Here is a 23244-nt window from a genome sequence, read left to right as displayed (position 1 = left end):
ATAATATCTCTTACTTTTCATAATATGGCCAAGTAGTTAAGAAGCTTAAATACAGTTCTTATTTCATTATTGCAATCGGGTTGGGTTTTCAGGAAGTGGGTCATTCGGAAAGTTGGTCATTCGGGATTTCGGCTTTGGGGATTTCAGGTCCGGGTGTTAGCCTTCGAGATCAGGACTAAGACCCAAGTATTATACTATTTAAAGTGGTGTGAGAATAATTAGGGCGAATTCTCGTATAATTAGTGTGTATTCCATTGGACTTTATTCAGTAATAATAATAAATGTTTTATTGTCTTCCATTTTATGTAACAAATAGAGATAATGTTATCCTCATTTGGATCTCCCGTGCTGAGGATTTTATATACATATTATTAAAATTTAGTAATATTATGAATGTATAAGTAAAGTTTTTCTCAAATAGCTATAAATATATAATGGTTTCGGTTTCAATTTGTATTTGGTGTTAGTATATTGTCTATTTCTGATCTCCCTGTGTTTTGGATCCTGCTTTCTATTTGAGAGTTAAATTTTATAATATTGTTGAGTTTTGAATGAGAGTGGGATTTTGTTGATGAACTTTTATTTTTTTATTTGATAAATATATTTATTTTTTATTTTGTTAATTTTTTTTCTATATGTTTGTTTTGTTTTCATTTCTCTTGTCTCTTGAAGAGAAAATTTGTTTTATATTTTGTTTTTGTTTTCCATGAATAAATATCATAATGCACGTCACAAAAATTTATTGAAAAAAAGTGAGGTTAACAGTCCACAATGAAGTTCTGATAACAGCTCAAATGTATACAGGTACCAGAGAGGCATAGAATTGTCAATAAATTGACTTTAGTATAAATGAAGTCCTTGAATCTTGATTCGTATTTAAGAATGGCACTGTTTACATTGACTATTTTGCTTGAATGTATATCTTCTACTACGTATGGCCATAATCGAATGTAGTCACTCACTATATAATATTCCACTACTACATCCCATATTCCCAACGCTTCCGCCATAATGAGTATGTTGCTCACGTCCCCTTTGGCATTTTTCCGATAAATATTCCCAAATTCATTCCTGTCCTACACATGGTTACTCAGTACCGAAATTTTGTATTTTATTTCATTTCAAATAATATTTTGGACATTTATATAGCAAGCATTTTTGGCGAGGAAGTGATAATTATTTTTATCGCATTCTGTTACCGGAATGTTTTCAATAAGTTGAAAATATCGGTCATTCGTGGGTAGAATTTTAATGGTTTTATAAAAAATCCACAGGCTGCTTTGTGTGAAATACATTTAAAGTTATGTATTAGAAATATTACATGCTTTAAAATACATTTATTTTAGACAGTTAATATTTTTTGCTAAAAGCAATCCCGATGAGTTACAAAACTCATTGAAGAACGAGAGTAACTAGGCGGGAGTCAATAGATACAATTTTACGTTGGTATTTGTATATCTAAATTATAAGTTTTACACACAAAACAGTACAAAAATAGAAAGGGGGATGTTAAGTAGAACAAACAAGAAGAAGCAAAAAAGTATATAGACAAAGATACACACATAAGCACAAAGCCAAGGTAGGAATTTACAAGAAATTACCCAATAATGCATTGGTAAAAATAGATTACTTTTAGTTAAACGCAAAGTTTGTTATAATCTACGCGTTGATAGATGACGTTAGTGTTTTTTTACATTAAAAAACACTTTTTACAAGTTATATTTTACAATAGTAAAAGGATTATTTTGTTTGCGCTAGTACATATGCATTATGAATATGAATAAATAGTTTTGTCCGTATAAAGACTCAATTCTTTCCAGAGAGACGTACAAATATAACATGGGAATTGAATCATAGATAAAATATTGTATTTGCATGCCGTTCTTAACAGAAATGAGTTTTTTTGTGGACAAAACTATTTATTCACATTCATAATAAGTGTTTACGAACGCGAACAAATAATTTGTCTTAATATTGTAAAGCATAAGTTGCTAAAAGCGTATTTCAACATAATAATTAAATCAAATAAATAAGTGTTTACGAACGCGAACAAATAATTTGTCTTAATATTGTAAAGCATAAGTTGCTAAAAGCGTATTTCAACATAATAATTAAATCAAATAAATAAGTGTTTACGAACGCGAACAAATAATTTGTCTTAATATTGTAAAGCATAAGTTGCTAAAAGCGTATTTCAACATAATAATTAAATCAACACCATCTACAAATATGTAGATTATAACGAACGTCGCGTTTAACCATAAGCTAAGTTCGTTAGGGATATTGAACACTATTGATTGTGTATGATTTGAGATTTTCACGGCCAAAAGTATTATGGTGATTTGTTTTTGGGACGAACGGTTCGAACAGCATTGCAGTATTCATCATCAGGGCAGATGTGTAATTTAATTTAAAGAAGGGGGTAGCGCAACACGGCATAATACTCCCAAACCAAATCACCATACTATTGATTATAATTTATTTATTTATTTAAAATCAACGGTATAAATATACTATAAACAATGATAACATGTCACAGTTAAAATCGTAGAAATATTTTTAAAAAAGAATTACAAATATATGTGGCATTTGATTGTGAAATGACATTAGAGAGTAAGTAAGTAAGTAAACAAGAGATACAAGTACATAAGTTTCTATAGTGCAAATAAGGTAGAATTAGATTAAATTAATATTGATTGAAAAGATTTGATAGCATAGCCCTCTTGTACCTACCTTGCGTGCAGTTAAATAGATCTGCCACATCTGCGTATCTATTACTAACTTCATGCAACCTAGGTACAAGCGAGTGTTTGGAATACTCAGTCCTGATATTGTTGCATTTAAACAAAATTTTAGAACGAGTACCTAGCTCTCGTGGGTATATGAAATTCAATGAGGTTAATTAAATCAGGACTGTCTATACTATCATTTACAATTTTGAACATACATATTAAGTCGGATATAAATCTTCGATCTGAGAGTTTTAATAAATTTAGATTTTTCATCAAGTAATTATAGTTTATATTTTCAATGGGAATACCGAGTTTAAAATAAATGTGTCTTAGGAATTTATGTTGAATTTTTTCGATTGAATCTGAATGTAATTTGTAGTGGAAATTTGAATTTGTAATTTATAGTATAATAAAATAAACAGTTGTAATCATAAAACAATAAACATATTTGTTTGTCCCACTATTTATTTAAATTATTTTTTCTATGTCTGCCCAACCGTCTGGAGCCAATGAGACTATGGCATCCTCAATTAGAGTATGTTGTGAGGCTGAAGCTAGTGGGGAGGGAAAGGAGATTGGGAAGATCAAGGTGAAGAAGTACTTGGCAATTCAGATTCGGTACTAAACTAAAGTCATTTCAAGCAACCTTTCAGTTCTGTATGGTGGTCTTACAACAGAGCGATACTGAGAGCATCTTGCACTCTGGAACTTGCCGCAAATATACTATATTTTATTCTAAATGAATTTTTTTGAAATAACACAATTTAATCAAATAAAATCGACATGCGCATTGCGCACGTCGGGATTTGAACCTAGCTAGTTGAGAATCGACCACGAATTATCGTTTGGGGATAGTTAACTCTGGCGACAATGAAACTTGCACAGTTTTTCTAGTCAGAATTTAAATGCAACTATTTTTACTTAACACGTCATCTCTATAATGCGAATTAATTATCAATTAAGTGTTGAAATAAAAGAGATGCAATGTTTATTAAATGTATTTCAATTGATTGTTATATGTTTATGAAGAACAGAAATAATTTATTCACGTCCATTGGATCTAAAAGAAAATACATAGATAAGGTTATAATTACCTTCATAACTTTTCTCACCCATTAAGCAAATTACCATTCTAATTTAATGAAATTACTTTATTGAACCCACTTATCTAGCAGCAGAACCATGAGCAATTTTATTATTTTATACAAATTAGGTAATTGTTCAATGGATGCACCTGACTTAACAAAAGCCAATAACATGCCGGGTACCAAATCGTAACTCAAAACTTCTCGAGTTGTTCTTTGTTTATTCGTAGAAAATAAACTGCTTAGTTCATTTCCCAGTTCAAAGGGGGCGTAGGTTTGGAAATAAATTCAGTTCCGTTGATATTTTCATTTATTCCACATTTAAAATATTTAAATCAGTAATTTCAAGTTAGTTAGTCACTTCAGTCAGTTGAAATATGTCATTCCAATTATGTAACATTATAACATTGCGCATTATATTTTATCAAACAACTTAATTAAACACTTCTGGTAATTTTTTTATCATTAATAAAGAAAGATAAACATTACTGGGTTACGAATAACCTGACAATGTTTGAAAATTTACTACCATCACAGTTAGCGGTAAAATGTTGCTTATTTATTTATTTATTGGACAATTTGTATAGCGCCGCTTTTGTGAGATATCACCTCAAGGACGCTTGCTGTGATGGAGGAATTAGCCAGCCGGGGAATTGAACACACTACGCCTGGGTGGGACCCAAACGCGATGTCAACTCAGCCACCGACCGGTCAAATTTAGTTTCGTTAATATTATTATTTAATTTATAATTTGTGACCAAATTTTTATATTGATTTATACCACGTACCTTAGTTTTTCTTTTAGTGATGATTTTTTTATATTTTCTCTTAGCCGGTATCAATACTTTTGTTTCTCTCTTCTCTATTCTTCGTATTTGATATACTTACGAGGGTTCTATGATAACTCAACACAGTGACAATTCAACACGCTTTTAAAAAGTGATATAAAGCCATTAGAAACGATGAAAAAATATTTTTTTTAACAACTAAACCTAACCTAACCTACTTAATCCAGTTAATAAAGTTTTTGTTTCATCACTTTCCATGACTTTATAAAACTTTTCAAAGATGTGATGAATTATCATTGTGATGATTTATCAGGTCACCACTTACGAGTATTATAGTATTTATTTTTTTTAGTATTTTATATTTTATTCATTCATGTAGCTGGAAATAAAAATGTTATTATTTTTACTTATTTTATGTAAAAGCCCTAATGACATAATTAAAATAAAGAATATTACGTCGTTACAATAATCTTCTGGTCATATAACAAACGGATACATTTTGGGATACATATTTTCTTTAGGAAGTAATGTTATTAAAATGAAATATGTGTGAAAAAGAATTGTACCAAAAATGTGTGCGAGAAACAACTACGTTAAATGGAGCATGGAGTCCGGTGTTATATTATTATTTATTGGGTACGCGATAATGATATTAATAATCTAGTGAGCCCGGTAGTAACCGCGCCGTCTGAGTGTACTTGTCTGTGCACTTGAAGGCGTCATATATGTATATATATTCGTATATATATACAGGGTATCAGAAAGTTCCTCTCTGGGCCTTTTCCATTTACACAAATATAGTTGTAGATTTGTAGGTACTAATATAATATAAAGTTGTAGTTGTTATTAGATTTCTAATCATTTCATGTGTAAAACCAATATTTTTTTTACCACGCATAAAATAAAATATGATTTAATCTTGGTTAATAATGTGACGTCATTCATTTCATTAAAAATTACATTCCCCAGCTTAGCGCGCTTGATAAATGACATAATCCCGCCCGTTCAAGTTGTCTCTCAAATTCACGGCACGCCGTAAAAACGTTCTACTTTTTTCAATGTGAAAAGAATGATGTGAATCGAATAAATTATCTCTTTTAAAAAGGGTACCTGGTATTTTATCCCCGGAGCTCCCGACGAATTATTACGCTTCGCAGGTGTTCCAAATTGCCCGGATGTCACCTGGTTATCATTTTTACTTAGGAATATATTGGAGAATAATAATTCATCATAGGTGAGGGGGTAGGCGAGGGGTAGGTCCACGAGGGGATGATATATGACCGGCATCCGCGAGTTTGTTCTAAATTCCCTCTTTAAAGCTCCCCGGTAAACGACCGATATCGGGAATATAATCTTTTTCGCATTCAGCAATGATGCTATTATAATATTATGATGTGAAAAGCTGCGAGATTAAGTGCCATTTTAACTTTTACAAATATATTTCATTTTGGGTATTTTTTTTAAACTTTAGCTTATTATTTATCATTTTTTTAATGATCAGTTCAATCAATTTCTTTATTAATTTTAAAAACATTAGAAAATTGTTCATTTTAATTCGTTCTCAAATACATTTGCTATGGATAATTCTTACATAATTAAAGACGGTGGGGATATCAACTATATTAGTAAAAAGGCTTTTTAAAGGCAGCTTCATTCATGCACAAAATGTCAATATCCGAATTTATTCTGTTCAATAACAAGATTGCTCTCCCCACCAAAATGTCCATTGACTAGTTAGGCTGGGAGAACAGTTTAAGTTGTCGGTGACAGAGAAAACCGTCAGGAACATGGAAACAAGTGCTCTCTATGATGATCGAGTTTTCAAACCATTCTCGAGTCCATTGTATATCGGTAATACCAGGTGTGACTCGCCCTAGTGAATGACAAAATCAAACATTTGGAAAGTTTAAGCTCAATGCAATTTATTTTACTCCAGTCGACAATTCATTATCAATTTCTGACTGTAGTTAATTGCAGTATTCTAAAGTTAGTATTTCTGAGAAAATTTTTAGTTCATCAGCAAAGAGAAGAAACCTTGAGTGCAGAATTACTTCTGAAATGTCTTTAATAAATATGAAAAAGAGGAGTGGGCCTTCATCACTGCCTTTGGGTACCCCTGATCGTACAAAAAAATATAGATTGGAATAGTCTGTGAGACACAAACTGCTTTCTGTCTGCGAAATAGCTAGCAAAAAGGTGAGCAGTCTTATAGAAAATCATATTATAGCCAGTTTATTAAGTAAAACGTTAAATTGACAGTATCTAGGGCCTTTGAAAAGTCATTGTATGAATAATCTACGTTAGAATGTAATTAGTAACAACTTTAGATCTTAGCCATTTTTTTAAGTTCAACGAAAATGAGTAGCTTACTTTATTTATTACACAAGTACATAATTTTTTTAGTTGAAATTTACTATTATATGGACACCTGTGCAAAATTTCAAGTAAAATATTAGGTATTAATACTGTACGGAGAAAAAACATTGGCCATGCGTAAAACGCATGATAAGTGCATTACAGTCAACCGTGGAACTGGTTACTCCTGGTGGAAGTCGACTGTGAATTTTTTTAATCAAAAAACCACAATGACTTAGTTCCACTTAATTATTAGCTTTTACGTCTGAAAATGCCAGTTTAACTTATCTATTCTTCATAAGTTACAAGTTTTTTTCGATCTTGAGCTATAGAGCTATTTAAAAAACCCATTTAAGTATTGTTGTTCGCTGCGAGCATCACATAATGCAGGTACTGACTGGCTATTCAAAGTTTTTAAGATAATTATTTATTCATGGAATTGACTTTCTTAAGATTCAAGCTTTGAGTGTTTTATCAGTTCAGTTCTAAGCTTTATGGCCCGACTCCTTGAAAACGCGATCTTGGAACGTAATATCTGTAATGAACTTTAGTTATGGAGCTACTTCAACCTTCCGTTCTTTTACATTATCTTTCATTAAGTTGAGAAAGCTTTTTAAAATCATTTCTTCGGTAGTGTTTTAATGTGCAGTTTTTCTCATGTTTATAGTGATAAGAGTACCCTTTTAGTAGTGCACACAAAGCAACACAAGACCACGTAATGAAATAAAATCCAAATAAATATCGGCCAGACTACAAAGCCAACACAGTTACTAAACTTCACAAGGTATAAAAAACTAGTGCATTTATAAGGGAATAAGATAAATGTTTAAAATGCTATGCAGCGAATCAGCAGACTCTTTTAGTCAAAGACTACAAAGGCCGCCACAGTCGCACATAATACTAATGGAGTATATTATTTAATGAAATAGTACTATCGTTGCTATCAAAGGACTCATGGCCGCAAAGTTTCTAATGTCATTAATAGATGATGATTTATTGGGAATTATATTTTTTAAAAGTAAACGATTCAATCAAATTACTTATTGAAAGTGTTCTTCTTGAGCGAATGGTGTCATATATGTACATTTACCATTTTATTTAATTTATACCATTCCTCAAAATATTAACATTGAAACATATGAAACAGCTTACTGTGACGTAAATCCATTAAATCCACCTAGATGTCACTGTTTAACTATATTTCAGGTTATATTAATTTGGCACATTATAGAAAGCTATTGTTTAAACGTTTTTGTAAACTTGGAATAATATGCCAAAAATCGCTCGAGTGGTTGTACTATACTTTTATATTCGAATCTTTCTGTTGAAAATACCGGTCGGTGGCTGAGTTGACATCACGTTTGGGTCCCATCCAGGCATAATGTCTTCAATTCCTCGGCTGGCTAAGTCCTCAAAGTATTAATATGGAAACATATGAAACAGCTAACTGCGGCGTAAATCCAATAAATCCACCTAGATGACACTGTTTAATTATATTTTAGGTTAAATTAATTTGGCACATTATAGAAAGCGACCGTTCAAACGTTTTTGCAAACTTACGTAGTATACTTTTATATTCGAATCTTGTTGTTGAAAATACCGGTCGGTGGCTGAGTTGACATCGCGTTTGGGTCCCTCCCAGACGTAGTGTGTTCAATTCCTCGGCTGGCTAAGTCCTCCATCACACCATAAGCAACATTTTCCGCTTACTGTGGTGGAAGTAGGAAATATTAAAATAGTATCAAGTTATTCGTAACCCGAGAATGTTTGTCTTTCTCTTGAAAAAATTACTGAGTAATGAGTCAATGTTTAACATATTGATATTTTTTTAAAGAGATAAGTAATGGTCCTAAAAATTTACTGGTATCTTTACAAGAACAGAAATGATAAGGCCTGTGACAGACCTATATTTTTATGGCTTGACCTATTTCAGCATATCGCTTGCCATACATTAATAATAAAATAATAATAATAATAATTGCATGATTTGTAAAGCGCTGTTTTTGTGCAAAATCACCTCAAGGGCGCTGTACAAATTTATAATACATTTCTACAGTGATCAATGTTATTACTAACTATTTATGGAGATTATATACAGTACAATACTTACCTAGTAGGTCACTTGAGATTCCATTCGTTTGAGTTTTAGATCCAATAAGACAAGGAGGAAAATCTGCTATATTACATGTTTTATGTTCAACTATTGTATTTAAAGACAAAAATAGAAATAGTAAAAAAATCAATGATCAATGAAAAAATATAATAGGTAGGTACCTAATGATAACAAAATAAAAACGTCGTATAAATAAGTGAAATTAAAATAAAAAGATCGTTCATTAGGGAGGCCGCCGCCTCATCACCTGCCTCCACTGCCCATTGAGTGGAGACCTAAGTCAATCAAACGCAGCCACAACGATGACGTTTGTAAGGTGGCTAAGTAAGGCGGGGAATGAGTGCACCCTCCCTTAAGGGAACGTTGTGGAGGCTATGCAGAACCTTGGTAGTTACATAAGCTACTTATATGCATTATTATAGCACACCCTCAGCTTGTATCACTATGTTATGAGCCTAAATGCTAGGATCATTTTTAAAGAACGATTACATTTTTGCAAATTGACTTTCGTAAATTATTTTTTGAAGAATGCACCGAGCAGATATATAGATATCATACGGGTTTCCAGAAATAGTACGTTATGGTTTATTAATAAATTAAAGGCAGAAATAATTAATTCAATTATATTGGTAACAATACGGGTGATTAGTTTATTAGATATGAAACAGATGGAAACAATCGTAATTTGAACTAAACAAGAACACAATAGATGGAAAATAAATTTCAATCGATTGAGCTTAGTTCAGTTAGTCGATAATTACAGTTTTTTTTCTTAAATTCATTTCCATGATTATCAAACCTTTTTTTAAATAATGGCAATGACCACAAAAATCTGTAAAATCATAATCGTACTCGTGGATAACGTGAATTTTGCTAACCACAAAAAAGATTTTTTTTACTTACACAATGCATTCCTACGTATAGTTTATAGATGAGTACATGAATATTCAGAGTTCAGGCCTGGGTGCGTGACAGTCAAACTACGTAGTCAGTGCTATCGCTTAGTAAATTTCAGTGTTCTAATCTTTCACTTTGTTATTTGCGGTAAAACAACGCACACAATAACAAGGAGTGTCAAAAAAATTGCTGCCATTTGCAAACTATCGATGCTCGGCAAGGCAAGGGTTCTGGGTTCAGGTCTTAGACGCGACCGAAACTTTTTCTGATATTTCTGTTTCAAGTTTTCATTTAAGAATTGCTAATATGTCCAAAATAATAAAATATTACAATTTGATGTTTTTCTCAAAAAATTATTCCAAAATATTAAAATATTCATTCTAGACTTGCAGAAAAAGTCTATAGATTAGTACACACATTAAAATTAACATAAAGATAGCAGCCAATAAAAAATTGCGGTGAGAAAATGAAGATAATTTTGGTATTACTTATTCGTAGTATGATACAGTTAAAATATGACCGAAGTAGATAGGGTACCAATAGCTCAGTTGGTAGTGCCGTGCCCCGGCAAGGCAAGACTTCTGGTGACGTTTTTAATTGAACCGTTTTACCAGATATTGAGTTAATATACTTATAAATTTAGTGTTTCGTATATCATACGTAGTTTCCTCAGAATAGCTAATTATATTCAGAGAAATGATTTTTTGATCTTATCCATATGGATACGATGGATTTTAAGAGGTCAATAGTAATTGGAAGAGAAAATAAATCGAAAGGGTCAATTTTTACTTCGTTAAACTTGAATGAACATTTACGGTAGCGTGTCATTATAAAGCATTACGCCCCAAGGTTGTTTGTCCCGGTAATGGACCCAAAACTCAAAATATTCATTTGAGCTATCCCTCGCTCCGGGACTACACATTTACGCAATACCACTCCAACTCCACTTTCTCTTCCATTCGCTTTCTTTCTCGCTCTCTCTCTCTCTCTCTCTCTCTCTCTCTATAATATGGAAACCGTTGTTTTTTTAAAACAGCTTTTACCTACAATTTTCAAAGTAAATTAATGAAAATAGGTATAAAATGTTGAGCGTTCAACAAAATTAACGAATGTGGTCTTTCCTATTTAAATTTTGCGCAATTTTATGATTGCTGAAATGAATAAAGAAAGAATGTTGAAAACAAAAGCAGAACTTTTGAATGTGTTCTTTATTCCACATGGCAATAACATATAGGTACTTCTATGTTTTTTAAATACATTTTCTTCTGGTTTCACCATAAACAACATACATCCCAAAGTACCACAAAAATATCAAAATATATATTTATTTGATATTGTGGGAAAGGGGAGGTTTTTAATACTGCCTCGGAAGGGGTAAGGACGGAAATATTTTTAAAAAAATATTAAAAATCATAAATTTATTTTGGGGATTTAATGAATATGTGAAATTTTGTGGGAAGCTTTGAAGAACTTCACGTGAAGAGTAGCATCACATTTTTCATCATTTGTCTGTGCCCTATCGTGACAATTTCGAGAACTCGTTATTGTATTTTTTTTAGGATCATATGATCAATACTTTCGTATTGTGTCTAAACTTTACTTGTCGTCAGCATAGTTGATGATCCTCCTCCTGAATTTAAGTTGGTGTAATTTACCACACGCATTACTGACAGCCATATCAACACAATAAGCAAGGATTGGAAAATTTCTTACTTCTTGCCCCTAATAGAGACAAAGTATAATTTATAATTTTAGTCTGATCTGTCTACTCTCTATATATATATCTATACATATGCTCTCTATATATATACATATGTTTCTACTTTCGAAAATTTTTAATAGGATGAACCATCCTCAGTTCATCGTTGTCGTCTATTGGTAATAGACATAGCTTCGAAATTGCCCTCTGCGTAATTCCATGAGCTGTTTTCAGAGTAGCCACACGGATCCTTCCGTCGGCTCCAGGATGTACTGCTGTTACACGCCCGAGCTTCCATACACAGGGTGGTAGGTTGTCCTCCTTCAGGACCACCATGTCGCCAGGCTTCAGCTGCTTGTGAAGTCCGCTGGTCCACTTCGTTCTGCCTTGGAGTTGAGCCAGGTATTCCTTGCTCCACCTCGACCAAAATGATTGTATTAGCAAAGACAGTTTTTCCTTTCGGAGTTGAACTAATTCAGAATACGCTATTGTCATTCCTAAATCATCCCCCAAGCCCGATCGTTGAAAAATAACTGAAACACTCAATACAAAGAGTTATTTTCTGCCTTGTGATAAACAAGTACTGTTTGACATAACTGACAATGAAATATTGTTCATCAGTTGAACACTCATTATCTCATCATCGAAATATTTTAGAAAAACTTTTTCACACTGTGTCCCTCGTAAATTTTCACAATCGTCTCAATCTCAAACAGTGAGATCAGCTTTTGCCTTTACTGGTTAATGTGCGCAAATTCAGCTTATTTAATCGCATTCGCCGTCGCCCTATTTCAGAAAATATAGTATTTGGTGTACTGACAAGCTAGTGAAAAATAAATTAAAGAAAACACGTTAGATGTCCATAACCCTACCGTACCAAAATTGAAACACTAAGTTTTGGTACACAAGACGTATTGTTAAATTTTAACAATTGTGACAAAAATACAGTCAATTTGTTGATACAATTTTTTTTATTTATCAAATAACGACAACAAGTTTAGTGTGCACTTTGATTTAAAAGTCGTAAAGGCTGGTATATACACAGTAACACAAGTCATACACAATTTTAATTCTATAAACTTATGCCCATTTGCAATTATTTTTTGTTCAGTATCAAAATTGACTTGGTAGGGCTCCATCCGTGAGAGTTCAAGTTCTGTGAAGGTTCTTTTCAAGTTCTATCACTATTTCAACTGACCAATAACGATGCAATAACAGAACTTGAATAAACTCTTCACAGAACTTGAAAATCAACTTTGAAATTTGATGAATTATTCAAATTCTGTGAAACAACCCATCTTAAATTTTGACATTTTAATTTTTAAATAATTGCATTCGCTAAAATCAATTTATTACCATAAGATTTAATCTTTTTTAATCAATTAACTATTGATTAAAAAAGATTTATTGTTAAACCCTCTTAGAGGACACTTAATCCCCGATTAAAACGATGCAAAAATATTATTTTTATTACATGAAGTTTTATTTTAATATGTTTAATATTTGGCCTATAGATAATCCTCAGCATAAAAGCGGTTACAAATAATTTGAAGAAAGGATCATTATCCTGTCAAAACCTTTTTCTAACAATCATTTTGGTCTGCCTCTCGCAAATTTAATAAAATTGGAGTGAAAAAAATATTTTTTCCTTAAAATTTATCATTTAGATACTCTTACAATGGTCAGTCAAGAAATTAATTATTCATTCAATTCCGCATTCAAATGCGGCGTTGTAAACGTTTCGGGATTCGCAAAGAAACGGTTTTTCCTATTAAGAAAAAAAGTGTTTTAACTACTTGCGAAACTTTTATACGTTATACCTTTAGCCTGATGACAATGCTCTAAGAAATGCTTCAAATTAACACGACGTTCATTTAAACTCTGCTCAAGTAAAAATTGAAAGAGTTAAACTTCTTTAGAAAGCGTGGCCAAGGGAAATTCTCCCTTTGTCCACAATTTATTTTCATTCATAAAGTTGGTTCTTTGTTAGAGAATCTTTTCTTGATTTTAAAATTTACAACTTTAATTTAAGACGGTTTAAACATTGGGTTATTGTTATGAGACAAATTAATTCTGAATTACCTAAACCTTAAGAAAATCTTAAGGATTGTACAAGACAGCAACTTGATTGTGATTTTCCATCATCCGATTTTAACAAGGCCTATTCCAAGCCAGGATAGCGGCCGCTGATATTGTACCACAATTAGTTTACCATTAGAATTTTTTGACATAAATCATATCAAGTCCTATTTTTTAATTAGATTTTTAATATTTTTACGTTATTTACTAAAATGAAGTGAAGAGGTGATAATTTTTACTTTATTTACTAAAATATAATGATGAGGTTATAATTTGCACTTCATGTATTAAAATATACTGATGAGGTTATAATTTGTACTTTATGTTCTTAAATATAGTGATGAGGTTATAATTTGAACTTTATGTACCAAAATATAGTGATGAGGTTATAATTTGTACTTTATGTTCTTAAATATAGTGATGAGGTTTTAATTTGTACTTTATGTACTAAAATACAGTGATAAGGTTATAATTTGTACTTTATGCACTAAAATATAGTGATGAGGTTATGATTTGTAATTTATGAAATATCTTAAATGAAGAACAAGGGCCTAGGAGTTTTATATTAGGAGGGTATTACTATTTTTTTCTTCATTTTAATACGTATACTCCCAATGAGTAAATTCATCCCAACAAGGACAATATCTTGAAAGCATTTTAAATTCAAATAGAAGCAGCATTAATGTTTTGCACGGAAAATAAATGAATATGGAATAAGGAAATATCACAAAAGAAGAAATTATATTTCTTTTGGGCGGAATTTAAATGGAAATCATATTTATTATTATTATTTGTCTTCATACCTTTTTTGATTTTTTAAAAATAATATGGGATAATTTAACAATCTATATATCATATTTCAAAGTTGATTTTCAATTCTGTGATGAACCAGTTTTGTTATTATATCATTATTGGTCAGTTAGTCATTATTGACTAACTTAAATAGTGACAGAACTTGAATAGAACCATCATGAAACTTGAAAAACTTTGAAGTTTTATGAATTGTTCAAATTCTGTGAAACAACACGTCTAATTTTGAAATCATTTTCTACATTGGTAATTTATTTTTATTAGTCTGAATTCTTGATAAATATAAAAAATAAAAAATAAAATTATATTTTTTTTAAAAACATGGCGTGGCCTATTCAGCACATCGCTCGTTAATGGGAATTTATTGCGAGCGATATGGTAAAATAGGCCAAGCCGCGATAATATAACGTGGTCTGTCACAGGCATAATGAAGGTATTTTAACAATTATTTACAAGCAATAATTATTCGCCTGAAACACTCATCCACATTGAAAAATCTCCTGATAAAAGATACATGACGCCAACGGGATTCGAACCCGAGTCCCTTCGATTTACGGTCGACAGCTCTGACCACTGAGCTATGGCGGCTTATCTCTTATCCGCGAAATAATTCAATATATACTAGTGTTTCATTCAACAATTACTGCTTGTTACATTTTTTCACCTGAAAACAACCAACTTTATTTTATATGAGAAAGGCATTGTAAGTGCTAACTCTCTCACTAGATGGCGTCGAGACAAATTGACCACATTTTTAGGTGAAATACGAGAACTTGTCAAATATTAATTATTATTTTTTTGGTAAACTAATGTTTTTAAGACAAGATTTTTTATGCATAGCACAAAGGGTAACGATTATTTTACAAGCAATAATTATTCGCCTGAAACACTCATCCACATTGAAAAATCTTGTAATGTTTTCCCCGTCTCCCCTCAACGTTCTCGTTAACGGATTGATCTTTTGTTATACGTTTGATTTACAACTTCCCGCGGTTTATCAACCCTTCAATCTTAACGAATTAATATGTCACGTTGTGTCAATTTTTTGTTTCGACAGGGATTAATTCATTGAAGGATCCTTTTAATTGGTTGTGGTAACTTTGGTTCTTTTTAGATGAGGCGTGTTACATTCTGTATGGTTTGAAAATAAGACAATGACCGACTACCCTGATTTTAACTACCTTTTCCTACCTTGTTTGCTCGCCCAAACGTTTCCGGTTGCTGCAGTTGATAATGTGCTAATATAATGAGACAATTAATTACAAATTAAGTACATGAAATTCACTATAGACAATTCAATTCAAGATGCACAAGATTCTAAGTTAATGATTTGACTATGGATTGTTAGTTTTGTGAGTTATTTCTATGAGTAGGTATTTTCGGGAATAGCTAGAGACAAAACATGTGTTGCTTTCGATTGGTCTCCGTCCAAATCCCATCCATCAACGTGACCAGCTCGAGAGCAGCCAAGTTGATGGTCCAATCCCAACACCTCCAGAAATGAATTGAATATCGCTCAGCGACAGATGAGATAATGACATGTTTTGCCTCCTGCCGGAGGGTGATGAAGGTGGAATGTGGGTCCTTGGTGGTAGCTGTTGATGTTGATGTTGATGATGAATGATGAAGATTCATCTTATACCGTTAGGTACAAGGAGCTGCTCCGGTCCGGTGGCATGATAGCCTGGTGTCAGGAACCATTTGGGCCACGTGGGTAGCGCGAGGTTTAGGTCGCGTCAACCTCCCCCAAATCGATGATGAGTTGAGCTTCGCCAGCATGCCGAAAATTAGGAGTCCACTCTACTAACCTCAAACATAAACATATACTGAAGTGGTTTGCATCAGCAACGTCAGGAGTTCGGGAGTCCCGTGAACACCCCTCTGGTTTACGCTCGTAAAAATAATGATGAATTCAGCTTCAGTTTGTTCGACTTCGCCTCTGCAGTCACGCTACTCCAAATAGCTCCTGGCTCCAGTCTATACAGCTTCTCGTTCCAGTAGAGGTAATGACACATATTTATCATATGTACAATACAGAACATACTTCAAGTCTTTCGTCCACACTCAAAATAGTCATGTCAATATTTAATTTGGATGAGGGCGTCCATCCGACATAACGAATGTTTCCTAGACGGGAGATTTTACCCCACTTCAAAGTCATGGTCATTCGCTCTATCGTTTGTTACCCTCCGTTCGCTTCAAATATCAAAGAATAGTAGAAATTGATATCCTCGACTTCCGGCGCTAAGGATCAGGGATACTGGAATCATCAGGTCGTGAATCTGAAATCATCCGATCTCCGTCAGCTCAAACGGTTTCAGTCGGAGTCAATTTCCAACCTAATTCTGGATGACTTCTCCTCCTATAGTGGGGTAAGTACTTATTGAATTTGACAGGAAGGACGTCAGAAAGCGCCGAAACAACTTCATATTCGTCACGATCCCTTCGTTCTGTCAGCGAGAAAATCCTCCTCACACGCCAGCCAAGAATAGCATAGCCCTTATCCGCTTTGTTCCTTCGTCTACCAGCTAACTCAAGTAGGAAAGCCCATTAGCAATTTTCGTTCCCTTCGATCTGAACTCAGTGAAAGCGTCCTCTCACCAGCTGAAAATACTCGAAACAGGGGTCTATTCCGGGTGACTATCTAAGGCTGGTCCGCCAACACCTTCGACAGAAACCGGTGCTTTTACGGGAATAACTCAACCACACCAATAGCAGGGGAAAAAGCCGGCGCTGCTATACTAAAATAGACGTTATCTCGGTATCCAGGGTTATCGACTTTGCTAACACAAAAGTCCCTATTAGGCAAGCCAAATTACAAATTTCGTTCCCTTCGCTTTTGTCGCTTTGGTAAGATAGGACAGCCTACGGAAAATTCGTATACTTCGTCCCCGTCAAACCTATGAAAAATTAAAATCTCGCTTGATAGAATAGGAATGCCAGACAGATGCATTCTCTCGGCGACTAGCCTCGATCCGCTGCGTTATTCCGATTCAAAAATGAATTAAAAGAGTGATGTTTGAATAAATTATATTTAATTAAATATATTTTATAAATTCCGTATAACCTAATCGTTAAATATTATTACTGGAGAATTTTTAAATCATTTTAAATTGCAGAAAAAAAATTGTCTAACTCATAAAAAATGTCTATTGTCGAATGATCTAAAGCGGTTTCAGGGTAACCGTTCTTCGTCCTTTTTTTAATGGCCAGGTCTCGTAATTTATGGCCTCCTTTTCTAACGGGTACCTATAGTGCTCAAGTTAAATACCCCTATTTCAAAATACAATTGAATTATTTGGTTTACATTAGGGAAATAAGTGTTAATAATTAGATTATAATAGACTTACCGATACATCTTAGTGTCAACAATCCAAATAATTATAATGAACAGCGCCCTTGAGGTGATTTTTCACAAAAACGGCGCTCTACAAATTATCCAATTATTATTATTATTATTAAACACAGTCACATGCAGTAACATACTCATGCTGTTAGAAAACCGCACCTTCTACACTAAATGATTTTAGCCGTGTTCGCGTCCCGACGATTAATTCTTGTTGACGCGCTTCCTAGTTTTTACTAACTCGACTATCTTAAAACGCTGACCGATCCTGATTATTCCTGACCGTCTCCCAGACCTTGAAACTCTGACCCCCTTGACTTTATTTCCCGCCTCCCAACGTTTTCAAAACCTGACTCTCTTGAACCGCTTTTTTCACCCTGGACTATCGACTTTCTTCTTCCGTTCTTCAACGCTAACTGTCTTGAACCGCTTTTTCTAACCACGACTATCGACTTCCTCCTTCCGATCTTCAACGCTAACTGTCTTGACCGTCTCCCCGCGCTTTCAAATCCAGACTCCCCCTTCTCAAACCAACCCCCCCCAAATCACCATATGCGATTTCTAATTTATGTTCTTTTGAATTCTGAATGCTTTTTGTTTTCAAAAGACAGAAATGCACTAAAGGAACACATCAATTATGGCCCTAGAACCTGTCACATTAATTTTAAATCGTTTCAAAACCAATAAATTGTTACTTCTCCAGTAAAATGTCTAATTCTTTGTTCAAAGGGTGAAACTTGACTACCCCCAGTCCAGTGGCGTGTTGGCCCACCAGCATTTTAGCTCGGCTTACTATTATCAACCACCATCACGGAGGTCTCTGCCGATACAGTGCATGTTCCTATTTTTTTTTCTCTACCCTAATAAATCTAAACACTTGTTTTAAAATCAGTTGTCCAACATCTGGTAATCTCCTATGTCGTGAGACCAACTGAAAATTTCTTTCCCACCATAATAAATCAACAATAAAAAAAATTTATCCCAGGGCGAGTCCATCACAATCTCCTGATAAAAGATACATGACGCCAACAGGAGAAGGTATTTTAATTTTGACGAATAAATTTTCTACATTCTTTTTAAATCTACAATTTTCTATTTGCCGCTGAAACGACATTTCTGTTTTTATTCGTGAATTCGGCGGCGTTGATGTCACGCCGAGCTACTTTGGTGACAGCTGTCTTACCAGCCAGTGGCGGTTTGTATGTCATAATGACGTCGTTACCAGTTGGAACTGTTTTGGTATGTGTTATTTTAGATAGTTCTGAAAATCAATAATAACATAAATGTATTAAAATTCCACTTTGTACATAATGTTTTAGAACAGTGACCAGAATAAAAAAATAATCTTTATACACATTTTTAAAAGTATTGATAGTTGTGAAAATACCCCATTCTTCACAAAAGCCGTTAAAATTAATTCAAAGCAAATCCTATTACCATAGTTCATTTTACCAGATTTACCCAGAAAACACGACTACCAAAATTAGTATTTTTGATCACGTATTTAGTATTATAGAATTCAGTGTGTTAATTTTGAATTATTATGTCAATATTTATTTTTTTATTTATCAACGCCCTACTGGGCTTTTACATAAAGATCACAACATAAATTTAAAACCACAGTATAACACAAATAATAAAGCATAAAATTACAGTAAACTTAAGTTAAGTTATTATCACAATAAACTTTAAAAGAAACTCTTCAAATTTCTATACGCGTAATACAAAATAAAAATAAATTATATAAGATATTTTGTTAATTTAAATAAGCATATTATGCTTAAATTATGATAACCTACTCGTTATTTACATGATCCGAATTGCTGAACTGATTTGGATTTGTACGGGTCTAGAATTAGAACAAAAATATCAGCGACATCCATAAACTCATTGCCCAACCTATGTACCCTCTCGATAACTGAATTGAATACAAAGTTATTGTTGTGAAATAAAATATTCCATCTAGTATGTTTGGGAGGTTCATGTAGTGACAGCAAACTTATAATATCAGGGCTGACAAACATAGAATTAATAATTTTATACAATAAAAGAAGATCAATTATTTTTCGCCTTTCTGATAATTTAGATAAATTTAGTTAACTTTGTAAGTTTACGTAATTGATTTTTTTAAATTTATTTATATTACACGCCCATAGTGGCTTTTACAAAGATGTGATATAAATATAATAATTTAGCACTAATATAACAAAAGCTAACATTAATATTTATTTATGAGGTATGTTATTATAGCCTTCTTGTAACTATTCCGTGCAATTGAACACATCAACTACTTCTGAGAAAACATTGCCAACTGCATGTAATCTAGGTACAAGCGAGTATCTAAATGACTCAGTCCTGATAACTTTGCTGCAATTAAAAAGAATTTTAGATCGACTAGCTTTTATAGGTATATGAAAAGTAATTAGACTCAATAAATCAGGGCTGTCTATAATACAATTAACACTTTTATAAATAAAAATAAAAATCAATATTACATGGTTTCTGGTGGTGGATTCAACGAATTATATCAATTTATATCACAAACAATGCAGTTCGACTTCTTTTGGTTGCAACGTATTTATGATATTTGACTCTTCATCCAGATGTTTTCATTTTTGGGGGTCCGTAGTCGAGGGGTGAGGTTTTCGAATAGAAAGCTGGAAAATCATTCACATCCCGGCGTATATACATAATAGTATATTAGCGACACGTTCTAGAGTGGATCAGTATCGCCTTGGTATAAGACCACCATTCAGAATTGAAAAATTGCTTTGGCCGTGTTATGAGATATGAATAGCCAGGTGCTTTACCACCTTTCTCTTCCCCATCTCTTTACTCTCTCCACTGCCTTTATCCTCGTAACATACAATTGGGGATGCCGTAATCCCACTGGCTCCAGACGGTTGGGAGCACTTGAGACTCTTGTGCGGTTTCACATAAAAAATAAAATAAATTCTACAATGCTTGTTGGCGACACGGATCTCGTGAGTTGTTTACTCTCTACGAGTATCAAATTCTCAGCGTATCCCTGTAAAAGAAGGGCGTTAGACTCTGGAAATAAGACAAAATAATTGTGTTCATGCTTCAAATTATTGAATTTTTTATTAACAGGTTAAAGATAGTTGTTCCGTTTTTAAGGCGTGAATACCACACAAGAGTCTCAACTGGCCGGAAGCTGTTAGAGTCTGGCATTCCCACTTTAGGGAATTTCGTGAGGCATGTGCATTGTGCAAGACCACAGGTTAACCCACTTTCCCACAAACACTTGAGTTCCTCAAGGTTCAAACCTTGGCCCTTTACCTTTCTCATTATTTATCGATATCCACTTGTATAAACCTTTATAGATTTTTGCGGATGATGTAAAGCTGTTCCTTAGAATAAGGACCCATTAAATTGCCTAAAGTTTTAGACCGACATAAATTCAAATTAATAATTCCGCAGTAATTCGTAAAAAAATAAATCAATTAAATGCAATAAGTACGAAATCAAACAAAATGGTCCCTATTAACGATAAGGTAGAAAATTCTCTTCTAAAACAAATTTATTTGTTCTACGAAAGACTTGGAGATTACATTTGATTCAAATTTAACATTTCTAGTTTAAATAGTGAATTTATGCAACAGCGCATTGAAAATGCTAGGATTATGTGCTCAACAATTCAATGCAATTTTCTAACTCTGCTCTGATTCGGTTTGTGAATTATACAGCTTGGTGCGCAGTATTTAAGAAAGTTGTTCTGTAATATGCGGACAAGGGAATGTCACCAATTTTGTTGGTAGAAAAAGGAGAAAATAAGTTTCTGAGGTATTATTTTTGGAGACTTTGGTAGTATCTCTTCTTATATCCGCAGTGTTCTTCTCTGGGTAATAATGGTTTTATCAACAGACGGAAAGCCACTTTGCTGATAATGACCTATAACCGTTAGAGCGGTCAAATCAGCAATCCGGAGATTTTAGAAAAAAAAAAGTCCTTTACGTCCCTAATAATTACACAAGAGCGCAAGTACGCAGATCTTTCCTTATTCTGAGACACAGAACTAATCTACCATTAGCAAAGCTCCTCGGAAAAGTCCGTGCTCTTAAATAAACTTACGCCCGATGTTAACATTTTCCAGGTGAAAATTGTAAAATTCAAAACGATAGTAATGTAATGACGTACCTGCATTTGTTATTTAAATGTAATTCTGTAAGGTTATGTGTACATCTAAAATAAAACAAAAAAGAGAAACTTTGGGAAACTTCTGACTATTAAGATCTTATCGCTACTACAACGTTTCGTTTTTCAAATGTTTGCCAGTCTCCAGATTTTTACTGAGAGTTTCTGCAACTCTCAATTCCTATGATTTGATAATTGTTAATATTTAACCATCGAAAAAGATATCTTATTCTAATAAATCTAAACAAAATATGGAACGGAACTATTTCAACTGGGAAACAGTTGCCTCTAACCACTCGGCCATTGTGTTCTGATTTTTTTACGTCATTTTTGTTGATCTCATATTTCAACTCCAAATTAACAATATTATCATCAACTAATTTTCCCGCATTTTTCAGGCTGCAATCTTTTTGTGTGATTTCTACGTATAAATTGTTCCGGATAAACTTATCGTATTTTCATTTATATTGGTCACCTATTTAATATCGTCTTTGTGCACTTTGCCTTAACTACTTCATATATATTCATTTTTTTAACTATAATTTTTTGAAATGATCATTATAATTATTTTGGTCTTAACTAATAAAACTATGCATTAATTTTTTTTTAAATCGAACATTTTTCTCTTTAAAATTTTTGTTTTGTCTTTTTTGTGGTGATAAAAATGGGGGATGTGCATAATTCGACGAGGTACCTACCGACGTACAAAATTTTACCTGGTACGAAAAAGACCTTAGAATATCAGCACGCTTTTTTTGCAGCCTCTTTCCAAAGCTACCCTCGTTCCTATGTTCATTATTGAAAATGCCTTACATTCACAGCGATTATCAAATTTTCATCTAAAATATTTCGGCACTTCTTGAAATTCTACCTTTCCGGAGTTTTTCAAAGAGAATGATCAAATTGAAGAAACCGGATACCTCAGGCGCTTAGAATGTACCTATGTATTCATCAATTTGATTCAGGCAGCCCTTTGAAGATGGAGAAACTGGAGCATTCTCATCTACCTGAACATACAGATGTGATAATTCAATTAGACTCGATTGAATTATTATTATTTGAAAATGTTCGCACCGTTTCGCGTGAGAGGTAATATGCGACAAATTAGCGCATCGAGATTTGTTTGTTGGAAGAAATTTGGCCTACTTAACTGATGGTCTTTCGTCAGATTTGTAATCATAAAAC

General features: G+C 33.2%; 1 protein-coding gene and 1 non-coding gene across 2 annotated transcripts in view; one reads left to right on the top strand and one right to left on the bottom strand.

Annotated features, from left to right (window-relative positions):
- Positions 1-23244, top strand: part of LOC149418059 (suppressor of lurcher protein 1-like) — a 346086-nt gene that overhangs the window by 64183 nt on the left and 258659 nt on the right. The window lies entirely within an intron of this gene.
- Positions 15074-15146, bottom strand: TRNAY-GUA (transfer RNA tyrosine (anticodon GUA)). Its single transcript has one exon. It is a non-coding gene; the product is annotated as a tRNA-Tyr (tRNA).

Source organism: Hesperophylax consimilis, chromosome 14 (genome assembly GCF_061612785.1).
Source record: "Hesperophylax consimilis isolate HC1 chromosome 14, BYU_Hcon_1.0, whole genome shotgun sequence".
NCBI lineage: Eukaryota > Metazoa > Arthropoda > Insecta > Trichoptera > Limnephilidae > Hesperophylax > Hesperophylax consimilis.
The sequence above is the reverse complement of the archived record's forward strand: the minus strand, read 5'-3'. Positions and strand labels throughout refer to the sequence as shown.